Genomic DNA, 23,129 nt, shown 5'->3' with positions numbered 1-23,129 from the left:
CACAAAGGTGTTTTTGCCAAAACCAAAACCAAAACACAAAGCTAATCCAGATCCAACACCAAAACCAAAGCAACATCACGGGAGTCAGTGAGCATCTTTAAAATCAACCTATTTTCCTCCCTAAAAAGCCCCAACACTAAACAATTATTATTCACACTGAATAAAATCTACAAATCTCCCAAGACTCACAATAAATTATTAGACCCCCAAACAACCCCAGCATTAAATTATCCCGTAGATACCACCATCATCCCACCAATAGATTGATATGTCCTGAACACTATTATTGAAATAGCCCACGCCCTCACCTAAATTACATTGAAATCACTCCAGCCTCGACACATATCTGCTTTCATTCCAGCACTGCAGAGTCTTCGGTCCACCCCTCTTGCTGCCTGCAAGCGTGATACAGCTCATATTAAGTGGTACATGCCACATGTGTGATGAGGTCAGCCGGGAAAGAACAGATTATTATGATCCGTGGCCACAAGTATTAGGATCAGTGCCGGACTGGGCCATCAAGGGTCCACCGGGGGACTGCACCGCTAGGGGCCCTCCAGAGGGGGTGTGGCCAGCCATCAAAGAGGTGAGACCAGACACTAGAGAGGAAGTGGTCAGCCCACGAAGGACAGCTAGCACCATAGTGTGGTATATAAAGCGTAGTATATAAGAAGTAAGCGCTGGGCAGGGCCGGGTGACCAGCTGCCATAGCAATGGGTGAGATATCGGCCGGGTCACGCTCAGGAAACTGGACGGTAGTATTATTATTGTTACCCACAGCACACACAGGGTTATTGAATAGGGGGCACAATGGAGGGAAGGAGAGTTCATCTTGGTGGGTGAAGGCACACACATGGATAATAAAAGGGGTGAGGGGCACCTAGGAGTCTTGATCATTTCATTTTGGCTCTGGTTAGGCATGATATTATATGGGGGGGCTGGAGTTGTTCACAGATGGGCAGATCTGCACACAGGGTTGAGAGAGGGGTCATCTCTTCCTCAGGGAGGTAGATAGGTATGAAATGAGGGGTGCTGAGGGATAAGGTGTGTGATGCTCTGCTCACACAGGGTTAACGAAGGGGAGGGGGCACATAGGAGTGGTATAGATTTTTATAGAGACAAGATGGGGTGTAAAGGACACCTGGAAAGAAAAAGAGGTGTTTGGGACAAGGTGTACTATGTTTTGCACACTGTGTTAATGAAGGGGAGGGGGGCATATAGTAGAGGTAGTGATTTTATTCTGGGGGGGTAAAAGAAAAGTATACTGACAGATAAAATGAAATGAGGGGGTTTAAAGTATACTGATAGGTAAAATGAAATGAGGGGGGTGAAAGTATACTGATAGGTAAAATGAAATGAGGGGGTGTGAAAGTATACTGTTAGGTATACTGTTAGGTAAATCGGGGTTAAAGGGGTACAGGAAAGTATGAGGGTGGCTGAGCAATAAAGTGTGTGATACTTTGCACACTAGATTATTGAATGAGAGTGGTCATGTAAGTAGATCTTTAACATAAACTGGGGGTGTAAGGGTCACAGCTGAGGGATAAGGCATACAATGCTTTGCACAGACGGTTAATGAAGGGGAGCGGACATTATTGAGTGGTGGAGACTTTATCCTGGGGTGTTGGGCATGAAATGAGGGATAGTATACATATGGGGGTATAAGGGTTACAGGATAGATATAAGGGTGCTAAAGGATAAAGTGCACACAGAGTTAATGAATGGGTATGGTCTCATAGTGCTGGAGATTTCATTCTGGATGGTTAGGCATAGAATTGGGAGATAATACACTGATAGGAGAAAGTGGGTGTGAGGGGAATATGGCGAAAAAATGAGAACTGGGTTTGGTGAACTCGGTTAAGATTTTTGGGTGTGAGGTTAGGCAAGAAATGGACATGAAAGCAAAGTAAGTGAAAACAACATTTAAAACCACATGAATGTAGAAAAAAAATGAATGGAAAAATATTTGAGGGGAAAACTAATGACCGGTTTCAGGTTTGTTCTGAACATTTTACAGAGCAGTCTTACCAGTCTAGTGGGTTGCAGAAAACTTTGAAGAAAGATGCTGTTCCAACAATCTAGCTCTGGCCAGCGTCCTTTCTTCCTGCTCCTCTGGGCGGACAGGAACTCCTTCTCCCCTGCGCAAAGTGAAAAGCTCACTACCGCTTAGGTGCAGAGAGCCCAGATGTGGCTCTCTGCACCTGCGCGGTAGTGTGGTTACCCTAAGTGTCGCCGCCGTCGGAAGTGTAGGGAACCAGATGTTCGGTAAGCTCCGCCCTAACAACGGAGGGAGCTTCATCCGGCGCGGCCTACCGGTGGTTAGCCCGGCTGCCTGGCAGGCCAGTCCGAGGCTGATTAGGATGGTTGCATATATCAGAGTATATTTCCTAATGTTTATGGTGTGAACAATAGATGGTTTAAGTTTTAACTTGCTCAATGATGGGTTTTATAGGTGCTGTCCAGCTCTTTACTTGTCATCTTTTCTCCATTATTTATTCTCACCAAAACAACCTCCCTTGCCTTTTTCATAATATCAGCCCCTATCCCTGATTCTTTATTTGAAACCTGTTCCCCTGTTCTCTTGATCTAATTAGAGGGCATACAAAATCTAAAGTAAAATAAAAAAAATGTCATTTCTACTTCTCAATACGTTACCTCCTGTTCATGACACATAACAAAACACAAATAACATAGATCATATATCAATCTAGTGAAATTTAAGGTTGATAGAATGATAGATACATTTAATAGAATCTATCTGTGTTGACCACTGGCAATAGAATTCCAAGTACACTTGTGCTTTTGCAAACAGGGCTTCCAAGAGGACTTTTGGGCCCTGTTAGAGCTATTTCTTGGGGCACACTCCATATTTGACCATAACAGAGATTTGTGGGCTCCCTGTCAAAGAGTGTGTGTGGCTCTACCTTCTTAGGCGTCTGCCTAGAGTCTGAAAATTTCTAGGTCACTCCATAAAAACTTACATTGTTGCGTACACCATTGGCAGAAATGTACAGTGCCTGCTCATAAAAGCGAACATATCTCCCGGCAGTCAGAACAGAGGTCCAGAATTTCAGGACAGCAGGACAGTGCCCTAAAAGCACTACATACCTAGTGGAAGGTATGTAAATGATATAATGAAACAGACAAATATGAAAACATTGTGTTTCAAAGAAAGACAAAAAAATTAATACACACACAAAACCTATATATAAGCAGAGGGGCACATTGTCTCGGAATAGTTACAATTAAGTAACGATGGAACGATGTCGGGGAAATGTGTAAGTGTGTATGCACTCATGACCAGCAGTGTAGGCAGATCTCGATAGAGTTTACAGAGTCACGAGTACAGTTCTGTTCACCACTCTATAGAAAAGATATTTTGGAACTAGAAAGGGTTCAGATAAGGGTGACAAAATTGATAAAGGCTATAGAGTCATTAAGTTATGAGGAAAGATTAGCCAGGTTAGACATGTTTACTTTAGTAAAGAGGCGTCTAAGAGGAGATATGATTACTATGTACAAATACATTAAGGGTCAATACAGAGAACGTTCATGGGAACTTTTTACCCCAAGGACTATACACAGGGTACGCGGTCACCCCCTAAGGTTAGAGGAGAGGAAGTTCCATAGCCAGCAAAGGAAGGGGTTCTTTACAGTAAGGGCAGTCAAGATATGGAACTTACTGCCAGGGAAGGTTGTGATGGCAGATTCAATAGATATGTTTAAGAAAGGCTTAGACAAATTTTTAGTGGAAAAATGTATCCAGAGATATGACCATTAATTTAAATGAATAAAAGTAGTGGATATACGGAAAAAATAGGACTGCAATATTGGGTCTGGATGGATTTTTTACGATTGAAACAGATTTGCGGTTTCTTAATCTGGATCAATTTCAAATATAAGTGAGGGATCATCATCATCATAATTTATTTATATAGCACCACTGATTCCGCAGCGCAGTACAGAGAACTCATTCACATCAGTCCCTGCCCCATTGGAGCTTACAGTCTCAATTCCCTAACATACACACGCAGACAGACAGAGAGACTAGGGTCAATTTTTGATAGCAGCCAGTGTGATGGAGTGTGGGAGCAAATCGGAGCACCTGCAGGAAATCCACGCAAACATACAAACTCCACACAGATAAGGCCATGGTTGGGAATTGAACTCATGACCCCAGTGCTGTAAGGCAAAAGTGCTAACCACTTAGCCACTGTGCTGCCCACACAGGAGATCTGAAATAGGTTGAACTTGATGGACTGGTGTCCTTTTACAACCTCATCAACTATGTTACTATTTTACTATGTATGTTGCGATCTTTTCAGCAGATAGTTATGACAGAGGAAGAGCACAGATCTGAAAGTAATTTGTATAAACCGTGTATAGGCATAAATCAGCATGCTGCTGTGGATTTTCAGTCATTGGTAAAATTGTTAAAGATATCGCATTGGGAGAAATTTTCTGTAGTGTGTTCCTTGCTTTACTTGTTGACTTTGTGCCACAAAGAAATCCATACAGAAGTTCTTGTGGATTGTAACTTTTTTTAGGGGGCAAAGCCCTCATTTTATCACAGTAAATAAACATATTGTTAGCCTTTTGATACAGCCATATTAGTTTTGTACTTTGTGTGATAATATAAGCCATTTGACTTGGCAACTGTGTACAGGTGTCATTCATAAATTACCACAAAGATTTCATGATTTTATTGATGCAACAAAGCCAGAGGGTCTGATTCATCTTGGGATATAAGTTTCTTTGCTTGGCATATCTTGCATGATATAGCCCTACGCACATTCAGAATGGACCTTATACCAGTGGATGCAATTGCATTCAATTCATGTCTGAACACAAATGAACCTATGATAGCCTACACCTTGAGAGGCGGAATGGGGGAGGGCAGGGACAGGCAATGTACAATAGGGGCATACTGATGTAAATGAGGCCGATTCAAGGTCTGTGCTTCTCTAAAGTATGTTTTTTTTAGTTGTATCATTTGCACTAGCTACAGGGCAGGTGTAAGTGCCAACTGATAGTGCATCACCTTTGTGTTAAAAACTACATGTATGTATGCCACCAGATAGCCAGAACATGTGTATGCAAGTAAGAGACACTATGAAAATGGATTGCATGTATATTACACATTAAGAACATCCTGATTCATGTATTAAATGTAAAAAAATGTTTTTTTATAACATCTTTTTATTAATAAATATGATATTATGAATTGATAATTTATTTCATAAAATGTTTTCCTTTGCAAGCATTTCGATGGGACTTTATATTGCACATATGCATGTACATCTCCTGCAGTCTGTTTGGTCTGTTAACATACAACATACTTACCTACTTTCTTTAGCTCTCTTCCGGGAGCCAGCCAGTGGAGGTGGGCGTGAGGGGGTGGGGCGGCCAAAATCGCGTCATTTTGGCCCCGTCAAACGCCGCGATTCACCGGGAATCGCGGCATTTGGGGTCTAATTCTGCCCACTTCACTAGGAAGTGAAGTGGGCAGAATTCGGGAGATTGCCACACTCACCCGGGAGTCTGGGAGACTCTCGCAAAATGCGGGAGTCTCCCGGACATTCCGGGAGAGTTGGCAAGTATGACATACAAGTACTATTTAGTCAGCGCATATATACGCAGATTCAAATGGAAACATATCTTGAAATCCAATTGGACTTAAATACGGGTGCAATGCATTTTCACGTTCTCGTGTTCCTTTTATAAACTTAAAGCAGGTTATGTTTGAAGGTGAATCAGGCCCAGCATGCAGTAGTGCATAGTAAAAAATAGATACACTACAGTTACAATTTTATTAGGGCTCTCTTTCTTATGATGACGGATCTTCTCTAATTCTGGCAATATTAAGATACATCAGCTGTTAATATAGAAAGATGGCCTACTGTCAATGTAACTTTGCAAAAATAACTAAAAAGGCTATTACAACAAATCCTTTCTGCTTTTGAACTCATATCAAACTAGATTTTTTTTACTGAAACATAGGTGTTTACATATTGTAAAAGGTCATTAAAGTTACAATATTTCATTTCTGTTCACAGATGCTTAATTAGGAACCTTACTATTTTTATAATTTTACATTGTAAAGAAAAGGAGTGGAGGCAAGTCATGCAAAATTACGATAATATTTCCTTATTCTGTTCAATTAAAGGGCCACTTTACCTAAAATATTTAGTTGGTCTATTATGAGTGCAAAGTTAGTCCTCAACCACTTTTGTTATTACCCAAGTTAGATGCTGAAAGGCAACATTCATTTGACTAGGGAAGGGGTAGGCATAATACGTTTGTGTTATCATTCTTCATCTTCTGCAGATAAAACAGCCTGTAGCCAATAAGATCTTTGGAACATTACCAGCAGCATTTCAGAGGTATTTACAATGACCTGACCATGTTTGATAATGTTAGCAAAGATAGGGCTATATGTGACAGGAGCAATGAGATAGACATGTGAGGAGAGGATTGCTTTGAATAAGACAGAGGTTTTTATAGTGAAAGAAGCAGAATACATAACATCATTATCATCGTCTATTCGTAATATGTTGTAAAACTCTTTAGCGCTGTACAGTTGGTATGACAAATAATCAAGGCAGAGAATTTGCACATAGGAGAGATACGGTAGAGAGGTCTCCTTGTCATGTGAGTTTACAATCAAGAGGGGAACGGCAAGGTAGATGCTGAGACTAAAGGATCTAGTAGGGGCTGGAAGGTAGCTGGTAGTACCCAGATTGACTAGTATCAAGTGAGGATAGAATAAAGTATACATGTAAACATTGGGGGTGCTCCAGCACCCACAGCTCCTACAGAACTGGCACCTATACCATAACTGTTGAGCAACATTGACGATATTTTGGAGGTGGGAGTAAAAGGTGGCAATCACAGATAAGTCAAGGAGCAGATTAGCAAAAAGTCATGATGATGTCATAGATACAATATATAAAGAGGAGGTGTTAGTGAGGGCTTTGAATGTAAGGTAAGGGAGAGTAGCTTGATTTGATTTCTGGAAGTTATGAAAGAGCCAGTGTAGGGATTTGCAGAGTGGTGCATTAATCTGTTGGCTGTGTATATTGGGCCCAACACAGCACTTGTAATAGTTGAAAAAAGGTAAAGGTGCATGTAGTGGGCATAAGACATGACTGTATATTTTTTGCAGAGAGCAACACTGTGTAGTGATGAGGGCTGTATATAATGGGCACATGACAGTACTGTTGAGACAGGAACTTGCAATGGCGAGCACGTGTATTTACTTGACACAAGGCTGTACTGTAATCTGTATCCTGTAATTGTGCGCATAGGATGCATAGGACATTATTATGTGGACATAATTAATTTATGGGAGGCACAGAGCTCCATATAGTGGAAATGTGGTGAGCACTTGAAAGTATTTTAGTGGGCATTTAGCAGTTACTATGGCACATGTTAAGAAGCTGTTCTGCTACATGAATTGTTGTATATATTGGCACCATGCCATGCATGCTAAGTATTTATTCTATGACTTTTCACAGTTCCACTCATGCTATTTATTTTTTCCCAATACAGCGTCTTGCTAACTGCACTTCAAGATACACAGCCCTCAATACTTAACAAGTTGGATAGCACTGTTTTGTACACAAGGCAAATGTTTTCAGGGCCAACATAAACTATATTGTCACTGGTAACTAGAGATGGTCACTGACCGCCGTGTTTTGGTTTTGGATTTGGTTTTGGATCTGGATTACCGTCGTGTTTTGGTTTTGGTTTTGCAAAACCGCCATAGCGTGTTTTGGTTTTGTTTGGTTTTGTTTTGCTATTTTGTTGGAAAATCAATGTTTTTGGGCCTAAATTAACCTAATTTAGTGCTCCAACTGTTTTAGAGATAAGTAATCTAATTGTAGAGGTAATAAATCATCCAAAAAACAGTTTAATTCTTCGTTGGTAGGCCTTCATTTATTATACACACAAAACAGATTGTCTTCCTCTCCATCTATGCATATTGGCAATGCAGTCATCGTCATTGGATGTATATTACACCCTACACTTATAGTTAAATATGTAAAGAAATGAAAAAAGGCAGTTTGCTTTCTGTCTCTATAGGCCCCCCTCCACTTGTTTACAAAACCAAAAAATTCAGCCGTTATAGACTGTACAATATTAATTGAAATGGACAAAGCCAGTTTGGTTTCTGGCTCTATAGGCCCCCCTTCACTTGACGAAAATACAAAAAAATTCAGCCGTTATAGACTGTACAATATTAATTAAAAAAGGACAAAGCCAGTTAGGTTTCTGGCTCTATAGGCTCCCTTCCACTTGTATAAAATACAAAAAAATTCCGCCGTTATAGACTGTACAATATTAATTGACATGGAGAAAGTCAGTTTGGTTTCTGTCTCTCTAGGCTCCCCTCCACTTGTATAAAATTCCAAAAAATTCAGCCATTATAGACTGTACAATATTAATTGACATGGAGAAAGCCAGTTTGGTTTCTGTCTCTCTAGGTCCCCCTCCACTTGTATAAAATACCAAAAAATTCAGCAGTTATAGACTGTACAATATTAAGAGAAATGGACAAAGGCAGTTTGGGACACTCTGTCTATGACACCCTACCCTTAAGGAGAAATTGCCCAAACAGCAGCCTTTCAAGACGGTACGTGATATGGAAATGCCACAAGTCCCTTTCCTCTTTGGGGGTAGATTGCACCCTACACTTACATAGAAATTTTTAAAAAGATGTTAACGTCATCATCTTCAGCTTCATCCTCACCCTCATCAGTGTGTACGTCATCATCACAGACTATCAATTCATCGCTGCTTGAATCCGCCATTTGAGAACAGTCAGTGTTTGGATGTCTTGGTGAAGGCCTTCCTCGTGGAAGATATAGTTCATTTTTATAAACATCATTTTCTCCACATTTTTGGGAAGTAACCTTCTACGGCGATCACTGACTAAGTTCCCTGCTGTGCTGAACACTCGTTTAGAGTACACACTGGAGGGTGGGCAGCTTAGGTATTGCAAAGCAAGTTTGTACATGGGTTTCCAAATTGCTTGCTTTTCTTCCCAGTAAGGAAAGGGACTGTCTGACATTTCCATATCAACTACCTCTTGAAAGTAATCCTCCACCATCCTTTGCATGTTTATACTCGTATTGGATGGAGTTATGGGCAAAGTGACACATTTTTTTGAAAAATCCTTCAAACCAGCCCAGATGTTAAATTGTTCTGGTCTGCCCCCTGCATCTTCCCTGCTTCTTTTTGGGAAATTTATTTTTTTACGAGCAGCAGCGGCTTGAGAAAGTGAAGGAGGACACGTTGTCAAGCCGAGGCCTAGTTCAGCTGCCAACTTGCTGAACAATAGCTCCTTGCAAAAGTTCACATCTTGCTCATTTACAAGTAAAGACTCAATGTAGGTTTTAAACTTTGGATCAAGCACAGTGGCCAAAATGTACTGATCCGAGTTCAAGATCTTAATAACTCGAGGATCATTGTGAAGCGAATTAAGTACTTGATCGACAAGGCCAACATACTTTGCTGAATTGCATGCTTTCAGCTCATCCTTCATTTTCTCAAGCTGCTTTTCCAATAGTCTAATTAAAGGAATGACTTGGCTCAAACTAGCAGAGTCTGCACTCACCTCACACGTCACAACTTCAAATGGTTACAGCACCTTGCACAGGACTGAAAGGATTCCCCACTGTGCAAGAGTGAAATACATCCCTCCTCTTTTCCCAATGTCATGGCTTGTGCAATATGCTTGGATGGCTTTGCGTTGTTCCTCCATCCTCTGAAGCATGTACAGGGTGGAATTCCACCTAGTTGCCAACTCTTGCTTAAGTTGGTGGCAGGGCAAGTTAAACTGCTCTTGGAGCTGCTGTAATCTCCTACATGCTGTGGCTGAATGCCTGAAATGGCCTGAAATTTTACGGGCCACCGAAAGCATCTCCTGCACCTCACGGTTATTTCATAGGAAGCTCTGCACCACCAAGTTGATGGTGTGAGCAAAACAGGGAATATGTTGGAAATCACCCAGCTGTAATACTCGCACTATATTGTTGGCGTTATCAGAAATTACATATCCTGGGGAGAGTCCGAGTGGTATAAGCCATGCATCAATCACATCTCTCAGTTTGCGTAACAAATTGTCAGCCGTATGCCTGTTAGTGAAGCCGGTGATACAAAGAGTGGCCTGCCTGTGACAAATGTTACGTAGTGGTGTACATGCTGCTGCTGTTCCTGCTGGTAAGGGTGAATGACCAACCCAGTGGGCTGTCACAGTCATATAGTCTTTGGTTTGACCACTTCCACTTGTCCACATATCTGTGGTTAAGTGGACAGTGGGCAGAATGGCATTTTTCAGCGCAATCTCTACATTTTGAAACACTTTTTGGTGTAGTTGTGGAATTGCTTTACGGGAGAAATGGTGTCGCGATGCAATTCTGTAACGCGGACAAAAAACTTCAATTAACTGTAAAAAACCAGCTGCGATTATTGTGGAGATTGGACGCAGATCTAACACTAACATTGCAGCCATGGCGTCTATGATTCGCTTGGCGACTGGGTGACTGCTGTCATATTTGCTTCCCCTCGCAAAAGATTGTTTCACAGTTAATTGCTGAAATGTAGGACTGCTCATTTTCTTGACCGGCCTCTGGGATGATGATTCACACCCAGCAGCAGCAACAGCAGCAGCAGTGGGACTAATGCTTTCTTCAGAGGAATCAATAATAGTGCAGGAGTCATCCAGCCTTAAGTGGGATGCCGGGCTAACTCCGAGCGCTACTGTGGATATTGATGAGGATGGTATGGTGGGTGTATTTTGTAGCCATCGGGATGTCGGTGAGCGGAGGGGCTTAGCTGATGATGGAGTGCTTGTATTTTTTTGGGAAGAACTTTCAGCTTTTCCCAATACTTTGCCATGAACTCTCGTTAAATGGCGTAACATAGACGAGGTTCCAAGATGGTTAAGGTCCCTCCCTCGACTGACTGTGGCATGACATACACTACAAATGGCAATACAATTGTTCTCTGGATTTGGGTAGAAATAATTCCACACATAAGAAGTGGATTTTTTTGTTTTATGCCCAGGCATGACAATGGCCTTTTTTTTGTCACGTGCCAGAACTGCTGCCACTGGTGCAGGACTTACACAAACAACCTCATCTTCATCAACATCCTCATTAGCGCCCTAGTCGCCTACACAAATCTCCCCCTCATCCTCTTCTAATTCCAAAGTGGCATCCTCAATTTGGGTATCACCGGCTACACTCGGGCTATTAAGGCACACATCAGCAGAATGCTCACAATTAGACATCCCACTGTTGGATGTACTCTCCACACGGATTGTTGTCATTTGTGAATCAGAGCAAACATTCTCCTCTAATGCCTTACTGTTATCTTGCAGCTCGGCTTTGACGAATAACAGTAGTTGTGCACTAATTGTAGGCTGGGTAACTTTTTGGGATCTGCCACTAATAGCCAAAGGTGAAGGCCTCATTCTCTCTTTGCCACTGCGTGTGTAGAATGGCATGTTTGCAATTTTTTTTTTTATCGGCACTTAACTTTTGCTCAGTAACACTTCTTTTTCGCTTCAACACAGTAATTTTTTTTTTGTTTTTTGTTTTGCACTGATTTGGAAACACTCTGTTGTTTGACATCGCCTTGGCCAGATGACGTACTGGGAACACTAACATCAGGACTGGTGACAGAACCTGGTTACTCATTCTGATCATATGTGGACTGCTTTGAATCCATTCTGAGCGCAAAGCATTTGTAGTGGTAAAAATTATTTGGTAAGATGCTGCTGACAGATATGACTTTTGACAGCCAGAAATATTTATGCACAATTAGGGAGGACACCCCAAAAGCACTAGGGAGTGGTAAAAATTAGTTGGTAGATACTGCTGACAGATATGACTTTTGACAGCCAGAAATATTTATGCACAATTAGGGAGGACACCCCAAAAGCACTGGGGAGTGCTAAAAATTAGTTGGTAGATACTGCTGACAGATATGACTTTTGACAGCCAGAAATATTTATGCACAATTAGGGAGGACACCCCAAAAGCACTGGGGAGTGCTAAAAATGAGTTGGCATATACTGCTGACAGATATGACTTTTGACAGCCAGAAATATTTATGCACAATTAGGGAGGACACCCCAAAAGCACTAGGGAGTGGTAAAAATTAGTTGGTAGATACTGCTGACAGATATGACTTTTGACAGCCAGAAATATTTATGCACAATTAGGGAGGATACCCCAAAAGCACTGGGGAGTGCTAAAAATTAGTTGGTAGATACTGCTGACAGATATGACTTTTGACAGCCAGAAATATTTATGCACAATTAGGGAGGACACCCCAAAAGCACTGGGGAGTGCTAAAAATTATTTGGTAGATACTGCTGACAGATATGACTTTGACAGCCAGAAATATTTATGCACAATTATGGGGGACACCCCAAAAGCACTGGGGAGTGCCAAATATTAAAAAAAATAAAAAATAAACCTCTATCCTGCTCTCTTCTCTAGCGATTTTTGTTAGAGCATTTGCAAGAAGAATATTGGATTTTCTTTCCCTGCTCTAATCAGTCTGTGACTACACCCTGCTCTCTCCCTCTGTCAAATGGCGATGGATTGCTGTGGAGGCATGTATTTATAATCTTGAAGTATCGCGAGAACCGAGCCCCGAGATCCGACGACGTCACGATGACGTTCGGCCTCGATTTGGATTCGGAGCGGACGGGAGAATAACGACCTACTCAGCTCGGTAATCGGATAGGCAAAGTTCGGGTGTGTTCGGTTCTCGGGGAACCGGACCCGCCCATCTCTACTGGTAACAAACGAAGTAATAACATATTGAGTGAGCATGATTCAGATTTTGATGCATTTTTATGTGCCGACTGTACACATAAAAATGTGGTTGTAAACTTGCAGTCTTATATGAATTATTCATATAAGACTGCAAGGGCCGGACTGGCCATCTGGCACTTCTGGCAAATGCCAATAGGGCCGATGGCTAAATGGGCCGGGGCAAGCAGTGTTTTTTTTTTTTTAAAAAGTACTTTTTTTTTTCCTCCAGCAGGTGGCGCACCCACGATCGCGCGTGCACCCGCGAGTGGGGGAGGGGGGGAGAGTTACAAGGGGCACGGTCCAGGAACTGGGCACCCATTTTAAAAAATGAAGGAGCCGGCGTTCCAGTGCCAAGTACATGGCAGGGTGGAACTATATGCTGCTGAGGACCGCCTGCAGTGTCTGAAGGAGGAAGCCTGGAGCATACAACAGGTGAGGTAACTTAAAAAAAAGAGGACTGTAATATACTGCACAAAAACCATCTGGAAATGGCATTCTTTTTATATATGAGCAAACACTAAGGAATAGAATTAACTGATTAGCTTATTTTTATAATGGTTATTTAGCACTGAACTTAACTGATATATTGAGATATTGAAATATACAGTTATATCTATTTTGCTTTACTTTATAAGTCAGAATAAACTTGTTATTGATATTGATTATTATGAAGTTATTGGTCTCTGGTATTTAAAGCTGTATATGATCTGTATAATCCGTCAGGGTTGTTTGTAAGCTGGGGTTAGTGATATTCTTAAAATGTTGGTTTTAGAGCTGTACTACCCCCCAGGGCTGCTATATGTATATTTTTGTTTCTGGGGCTCTGCCAGTTCTGTAAAACACACTAGCTGCTCAAGGCACAGTCAGTTAGGGTGACCACATAGGTGGCACCAGCAGGACCACCTCCATTCCTCTGCCCAAAGGATTGCACAATGCCATATATATATACAGTGCACGGCCTTATTATATACATATGATGTGCACCCTCTAACCCCACCTCTATACCCTTTGTGTTTGTGTCTCTTTGTCTTCGCATTGTGGGTGTCTGTCCCCCTTTATGAGTCTGTCTCTCTTTGCCCCTATTATCACACGTATCTCCTCACCTTTTTCTACCATTTCCCAGTATCTATTTTTCCCCTGTGCAACCATGTCCAATGCCACCTCTCACTCCCGCCTACAAGGCTTCTCTTGTGCTGCTCCCCACTTACGAAATTCCTTACTACGCTCAATCCAGCTTTCCTACAGTCTTCAAATCTTTAGACACTCTCTGAAAAACTATCTTTTTTTTTAGAGGTGACCTTATCCTCGAAAACACTATTCACACTAATGCACCCTCACAACTGTCATAATCTCCAATCTGAACAACACTCGCTCCTCTTGTTCCTCTCTAATGAGCAGAGTCCTCCATGCCCTTTGTTTTCAAGTCTTCATTTATTTAGTCTACCTAGTATGTCCCTGTTTTATGAATGTACTATTTTCCCTACTGTATGGCTCTGTGGAGCACTGTGGTGCCTTAGAAATCTACGATAATAAATAATAATATTGATGCCACCTACCTGAACCTGAACCTCAAAATTCTGATTTTAATAATTTTTGATAAGCGACTGAATGGTAAATTTTTTCTACATTGTGTATTAGTTAGTAACTCTCTCTTTTGTGAATTATGATACTATGCTCTTAATTTTAGACCATAGTGCCCCCTGTCTTAAGTGCCCCAGGCCCCCCCAAAGCCTTAATCCAACTCTGGGGGGAGCTGTCCACGGACAGTCTGTGGTGACAGTGTATGTAATCATATACTGTCCAGCTGGAGCTCCAAATCGCACGAGACCTCACGAGCTTACCTGCTCACTCTGCAAGGCGTTCTTTTTTACTCTGATGTCAGCTGCATAGGTAAGTACAGCAGGCTGGGGGGGTGTCATATTGTGTCTCGGGGGGTTATAATATGTCTTGTGTGGCATGATAATGTGCCTTGGGGGTGGCATGATAATGTGACTGGGTGGTAGCCTGATTTGTCTGTGGGGTGGCATGGTGTGATTTGTCTGGGGGGGTATTGTGGTGTAATGGGTGATGTGGAAGGGGGTAGCGTGATGCAGGATGTGGCGTGATGTGTCTGAGGGGTGGCGTTATGTAGCTGGTGATAAATGTAATATTTTATTATAATGTATGTATTTTATACTGTGTGATCTGTGTCATGTACGATGTTCACTTATTGCTCGGTTTTCCATATATACATTTTCCAACAGGTCCCAACATTCCAGGATCTATGCAAGAATCCAGTACCTGGTTGTGAAAGCTGCAATAACTGGTAGGTGAGAGCAACACCATTTTAATACATAATGGGGGAATTCAATTAGCTGCAAAGTGAACATCCGCGAGACACTTTGCGGCTGAAATTTGACAGAAATCATTGTTCATTTTTCCTCTCAAGGAAAAATAAACAGAGATTTCTACCGTAATTGCCAGCAATGTGGACTGCGCGATACCCATGTATCACATCACCAGCAATTGAGTATCCCCCAATTTGTTATGCCACGCCACATATTGACCACGCCCCCAACATTATGCGACCACACCCCTTCACCGACGCCGCTGTGCGTCGGTATACATCTCTCTTCTTGTGCACCTGTGGGGTGGGGGAGGGCAAAATTTCACTGTACCCCAGCCCCAAATTTCTCTTGCCAGTCCTGTGCATACCATTATTTGATACTGGTGCACCCTATGCTGCAAATAGAGAGTCAAGCTGCACGTAATACATTAATATCTCACGGGACACCATATAACATTGAGCTTTGCAAAATGTACTGTAATTATTATTAATCTGGGACAGAGGTGGGCCTATGTGCTTTAAATGCCAGGGCTGATTTTTAGTCCCAGTCCGGCCCTGTATGAATATTTAGACTCTCATGTATGTCAAGATAGTACACCTGAAAACACAGCAGTATTCCCATATAAATGTATTTATTTACATCAAACTATAGTGTAGAGATGCAGCTTGACAGGGTAAGTCAAAACCACAAAAGTTGCATTGCCCTATACATAGGCCATGCAATGTATTTATTATTATTTATTTATCTATCGCCAATCATATTACACAGCACTGTTTAGAGAATAATTACTCATTCACCTAAGCCCCTGCCCCTTTGGAGCTTACAATCTGAATTCCCTATCACATACTTGAAGGGAATCTTCCTTCTTGCAGCAGTCCCAATGAAAGTTACAAATAAGAAATCCAAATAGACCTCCTCTAATTTTAATATAGCCATGACACTAATGATTGAAGTATTCAGCTGGAGGGGTCAATATGCAAGCAGTAAATCAGAAGTGACTTGATGGTACTGCTGGTGTCATCATCAGCAGCAGCACAGCAGGCCTCCAGTACCCAGGACCATCAAGAGGAAATTTTGGAGCACCTGTAGAGAAACTTTTTGGGGGCATCTCCATAGATGAGCAAGGTAAATGTTCTGTTCCAGAGCCGAATGAAGTGTGGCCACATAGTGTTGGGGCCATGGTGAACATGGGGCGTTTTTCCACCTCTTTGGACGTGACATATTATGTATTAAAACTGTGTTGCTTTCACATACTTGTTATTGCAGCTTTCGCAACCTGGTACTGGATTCTTATCTGGGTTCTGGAATGCTGGGACCGCCTTGGAAAATGTATAGGTACATGAAATATGGAAAGCTGAGCAATAAGTGAACACAGTACATAACACAAGCAGCATCGTTTGAATCAAGCTTTGGGCATCTCAAAGGTACGCTATTTTCACACATTTATTGGGCTTAATCTGCAGTGTATTGTCTGTTAGAGAAGAGTGTATCTAGACCCAAATTCATCAACAGATATATCTTTATGTCCACACTATGTTGAATACAGACATGCATATGCCCAATATATGTGCGTTTAACCAAAAATACTTTCGATTTGCGCTCTTTGCGTAATCTGGTTCCTCATCTTGCTCTATAGGCTGTGTTTAAGTGTGATGTCATAATGTCATACACTGTCCCGGGACTGGGAGCAGCCTGCAGTTCACTCCCCCTTCACCCATACCTTCCCTCCTGCCGCTATATGGGTAAAAAAAAGTGAATTAAAAAAAATTAAAAACACACCTGCTTCATCCAGTGAAGGCCCAGCAACCCTTCGCCGGTCAGGCTTGGGCCTCGGTACTTGCACCTTTTCACTATCCCCTCTCAGTACCCCTGACAGTACCTGCAAAAGATACACTCCCCAAGAAGCAGATTTGGAAATGTGTTAAAGTATATTTAGGTCACATCTCCAGGTGGTTAGCTACTTTTACATACTCCCTTACTGCACTCTACATATGCTTGCCAGCCTCATTCTGCCTTCCCTTGTATAAGGAGGCTGGAAATCTAAGATATGCTAAAATGAAAATTTGCATCTCAAATTGATATATGTCAAACACTAAATGAGGCCCTAAGAGATAAATGTATTGAGGTTATGCGTAATCTGTCTTTTTCTTTGTTGCTGAGTTGTGAATAACACTAAAATGTCTTAAAGGTCTAAGTATAGGCTTTGCAGGTATAGTGTTATTCTAACTTAAAGTATATGTAATTTGCAGACAGGGCTTTTTTGTGCACATGATATTTAGTCAAATTATGCAGCTCCATTTTCAGCTGTTTCTGAACTGTGTTAGTTAATAATAGCAAACATGTACTTTCTGTATTTTTCAAAAACATTGTAAATTTTAATTACATTTAATGTTAAATAACATGTTAGAAGACTATATGGTTCTGAATTATTGTATTCTTTAAAAATCAAAGACATTTTATATGCAGTCCAAGACATTAGGCTTACTACTAAAAGATATTTCATTTCTGAAATCTGAGTTAGTTTTCAGAAATTGTTCACTTTAAATTACTACCTCTACTGCGGTTTCATTATTCTTTTCTCATTTTGAATCAGAGCCACCAATCCTGTAAGTTGTCTACTCTGCTTAGATCCCTTTAGCAACATTGACCTTTGTGGATATTAATATACTCTTCACTACTAATGTTTCACTGCCAGACTTCCAAATAGATTTTCATAATTTTCATGAATTGCCTCAATTATGATTTACAGCTCACTCCTTGTAATTTGGCATCCTGACAATTGCAGGGTTTTGTATTTCAAAAGCATAATTTTTTTTTTTTTAAATAGGATAATGTACTTTTTTAATTTGATATGTAGTAGTGATCATTTTCAAATTGCAAAATAAATATGGATAACATTTTTTGCTATTTCATCTTTCTTCTGACACTTTAACTATCAAAAGATTGCTATAATTACCCAGGTTCTATCCTATTGGAAACTCTATTGTGGATTTGCCATACTAATTTGATAGAAGCCCGGTTCAGTATTTCAGATAAGCTGTCAATACATTTTTCTAAGTACTCAAACTAAATTATAAAATTAATTTGCTGTAACTAATTACTACACAATAAGTAATTTCCTGTGTTCTCTAAATAGTTGAATAAAAGTAATAGTTGAATCCCGGGACTTCTAATACCTGCTGGATAATAGCAGCATTTATGCGTACATTTTAACAAAATTATAATCCTCATGGTTTATGGCCTACGTAGTTACAGAAAGTTTAATCAACGATGACACAGAAATTCTAAAATCTGCCTTTAGCTTGACATCTTAGTTCTTTGCTATTGGTTTATGTGAAACAATTAAAATATTAAAAAAATGTATGTTACATAACATCACTTCATTGTTACTTTTAATTTGCTCTTGCAATCTCTCAAGCGTAGTCAAGATAGACCTAAATCGTCTTAGAGGATCACATGAGCTAATATTGTGTCAAACTGATACATCTTTGTTACATCTTGAAAGAGCATATCTTACACAATATAATTTTTAGTGTATAGATATTTCTTACCATTGCTAATATTTTTCAGTGTCTTGTAAAGGATACAAACATCTGTGTGCTATTAGGTTAAGTACATGAGAAAATCAAGGGATGCGTGGCATTTGTCTATTAAAATATTGTCAGACGATAAAGCTAAAATTTTAATTGCTCCTTATTTTAAAGTATGGATACCAATGGTAATAAGGATGGCCATGATTGTAGCGCTGCTGAGTAATCTGTGGCATGAATTTTTTTTGGACACTTGAATCCCCTAGTTCTTATAACAATATACTGACATGACCCTAGTTAGCCAACCACATATCTGAAACATGAACCTAATATTTTGAGTGTGACTGTTCTATTTTGGTAACAATATCTACATGTTAAGTGAGTACAGATTCATTTGAAAATTGAAACTAGATAGAAAAGTATTTGCCCACACCTGTTAATTATTGAGGGTGTTTCAGACCAGTTTTCAGAGATTCAGGTATAAAATCAAGCACCTAGCCATGCCATCTCCATTTGCAAACATTTGTGATGCAAAATGGGTTGTTCTGAAGAGCTCAATGACTTCAAACATGGTACTGTGTTAGGATGCCACCTTTGCAATGAGACAGGTCGTGAAATTGCATCCCTGCTGGATATTCCATGGTCAACTCTAATTGATATTATTAGAAAGTGGAAGCGTTTAGAAACAACAGCAACTCAACCACGAAGTGGACGACCATGTAAAATCACAGAGCGGGGTCAACAACTGCTAAGGCGCATGATGCCTATAAGTCGGCAACACTCTGCTTATTCCATAACTGAAGAGTCCTGAATTTCCATTGACATTAATGTAAGCACAAAAACTGTGCGGCGGAATCTTAATGGAATGGGTTTCCATGGCTGAGCAGCTGCATGCAAGCCTCACATCACCAAGACCAATGCCAAGCGTCGGATGGAACGGTGTAAAGCACACCGACACTGGACTGTGGACCAGTGGAAACGAGTTCTGTAGAGTGACGAATCACGCGTCTCTGTTTGGCAGTCAGATGGGTGAGTCTGGGTTTGTTGGATGCCAGGAGAACGTTTCCTGCCTGACTGCGTTATGCCACCTGTGAACTTTGGTTGAGGAGGGATAATGGTATGGTGCTGTTTTTCATGGATTGGGCTAGGCCCCCTATCTCCAGTGAAGGGCAATCTTAATGCTTCAGCATACCAACTCATTTTGGACAATGCTATGCTTCCATCTTTTTGGCAACAGTTTGGGGAAGACCCTTTTCTATTTCAACATGACTGTGCCCCAGTGCACAAACCATGGACTAGGTTTTGGAATTCCACAAACTTCTCTGTTGAAATTTGGCCTTAACTGTTCTATTGAGAACTCCCCTATAATTTTTGATCCAGTTGACATTCTCCCTTGTTGATTCTATTCCGTGTCCTGGTATATCACGTTCTGCTCATTTTCCTAATGAAGGCTAGATGTATTTTTGCTATGACTGCTCAAATGACCAGTACTGCAGCATCCCATTTTGTTGTTGACTTATTACTATAGCACTTTTAACACTTTTACCAGTAAAAGTGTAATTCTGGCACAGAATAATTCTGGTACAGCAAATCAAGAACAATTGTGTGATTGACAACTGCTTTACAACAGCTATACTTCTGGTCCCTGTCTTGCACTAACCATACTATATAGCAGAACGTGTGCTCAGGCAATGCGATAATAACAAGCATGAGCGACTGATCACACACACCACTGTAAGAGTTTGAAAGAGACAATTACTAAATGCTACAGCTCACACTTATAATGTTAGCCACTAGCCATTGGTCATAATGAATAACTGTCTAAGTAATATTAATTCTGGTACACCAATATTAATTCCAACAATGCCAATGCTGATGTGAAACTGTTTTTAGTGTCAGTATAGCTTAAAATAACTTGTGCAAAGAATCATAACTTGCCGTGTACTCTCATTTGCAAATAATGCTAGGGAGTCATGTGCAAAGCTTATTTTTAATAATCATATTTGTTTTGCTCTGTACAATTAAATGTGCTTGGTGTAGATCTGGAAGTATTGAATGAACTGTAATAATGAGGTCTAATATTGCTGTTCAATGGTAGACACATTCCCAGGAGAACTACAAGTTCACCATTGCAAGTATGTTAACCAAGTATGAACAATGTAAAATGCTACAGGAGCTGACAGTTGCTTACAGACTTCTACAAGACACACATAAAAATAATTGGACACACCTCTCGGTGTTTCGCGGTGGATCATGGACTCTGGATTATACAGGGTCATGTACATCCCATCTCATCCTTACGCTAATGGCCTGCTGAAGGAGAAAAATCAGCAAACTTACACCAACACACACTCTGACAGGGTGGGACATAGTGCTAGTGCTAGTGCAGGTAGTCCTTTGAGGGAAATTTATCAAAGTATATTATTGCCAATGTGGTTGTAATTTCCTCATCTTGCCACAAATCATTTTGACCTCAAGCCCACTGGATTTATGATCCTGTGCATTGGAGGCTTAAAACTTAAATTGCTGGCGATTTGCGATGATGGACAGCGAATTGTGGTCATTACAAACATTTAGACTTTTTAGAAAAGGAACACTTTTTAGATAATCCTGGATTCTTAATGGCTGATTTCAAAACACTCAAATTGCAGGATTTTGGCCTCATCTGCACTGCATAAGTTTGCCTATTGCCTATGCTAAGTTGATAGGGTTGCAGGAGAGAGGCAGTAGACCGTTGGTTGTTGTTGGATTGCTGATTTAGTGAGTTTACATTTATATCTGAGGGCTGTGCCTTGTGTCTTTGTACTGTCTGATTTTTTTTGTCTGACTGAAACTTATTTGGCCTTGTCTTTTTACCTTTTATTGTTCAGTGTTTTATTTGTGTTTGAGGGTTGTGTGCTTTTGTTTCTACTGTTTTGTATTTATCAGTGTTTACTTTTGTCTCTTTTTGTTCTGTATTCTGTCTGAGCATGGCGAGTGGGAGGAGAGGAGAGGAGGAGCACACAGAAATAGAGGATGAGGTAGAAGCAGGGGGATCCCTGCAGGCAGAGGTGATGGTTAGAGAGGGTGATGAGGACCTAGGAAGTCAGGATACTGTCGTCTTTGGGAAAATCCCTGCAATGTCAGATTTAATTATGATGAGAATTGTGACCTTATCACAAGTATACTACCCATCTATGCTAAATCACATCAACCCACAAGTATCAAATGCTGCAGAAAGCAATTATCTCACATCAAGCACAGAGTAGAGGAGAACATGGTGTAGAAGCGCAAAGCAGCAGCAGCAACAGGAGGAGTACCATACCTGAGTACACTTCCTATGAGGATTAAAGCAAATTTTGCCTAAGGAGATCCAGCACAGGGTTAATGTGCAGTATACAGACTGGCCATTATCTTAACAAAGGTATAATGAGTAAATTAAACATTAATTAAATTCAAGTGTGTGCTTTTATATCTTCATGTTTTGCATCATAACTTTTTTTTTTTACACTAGACACATGTAAGTATCAGAACATGACATGAACATCCCATCCCTTAATTAAGTCTGTGAAAGAGAATCAGCTGTACTGGCCACAAATCTTAAAAAATCTTAAGAGTAAATTTATCAATGCTGCGAGTTTTCGGCAGGTTTAAAAATTGGAGATGTTGCCTATAGAAACCAAATTGACACTAGCTACCAGTTTATAGAATGTACTAAATAAATGATAACTAGAATATGATTGGTTGCTATAGGCAACATCTCCACTTTTCAAACCCGCTGTAAACTCGCAGCTTAATAATTTTATCCCCTAGTCATCAAATATTAAGTTTAACATTGTCCCATGTTTGTATCAACAGGTTCATCAGGAAGCCAACTTTTGACTCCAACGGTGTCTGAAGCTCACAAGAATGATGGTGAAGGAGCAGGTGAGTCTAATTTAAAAAAACAAAACAAAAAAAAACATAATTTATCTCCCCCATTCCCGGTCCCCATCACCCAACAGCACAAACATCAAAATGATTCCTATTGCAGGTATTGGACATGCATTATTAAGCTTGACGTTTGTCCTGTCTCTGTTGTGCTATAAAGCGATTACTAGAGTTAGAATAGCTAATTCACTTGCATGCCATGGATGTCAGGAATACTTCTGGGGTAAAATGTATTGAGCTGCGATTAGCCTTATTCAGTGATTTTCTCTGACGACTTTGAACCTATCGATGTATGAAAGTGCGAGTTGATAGTAAATCGGCAGCAAATTGATGTAACCAATATCAACATGCTACAATTTGCCATCCCTACTATTGGCCATACTAAGAATACAAGTCGGAATATATATGAAGCTGGGATTTTGCAAACTCGCCCAAGATCACTGTGAAAATTGCCATAATTAACACGCTGCTTTGGATAGGCAAGATTAGCAAACACATCAGCTTTCCACTGCTGGCCAATGTTAACATAA

Source organism: Mixophyes fleayi, chromosome 7, assembly GCF_038048845.1.
Source record: "Mixophyes fleayi isolate aMixFle1 chromosome 7, aMixFle1.hap1, whole genome shotgun sequence".
Taxonomy (NCBI): domain Eukaryota; kingdom Metazoa; phylum Chordata; class Amphibia; order Anura; family Limnodynastidae; genus Mixophyes; species Mixophyes fleayi.
Note: the sequence above shows the minus strand (reverse complement) of the source record.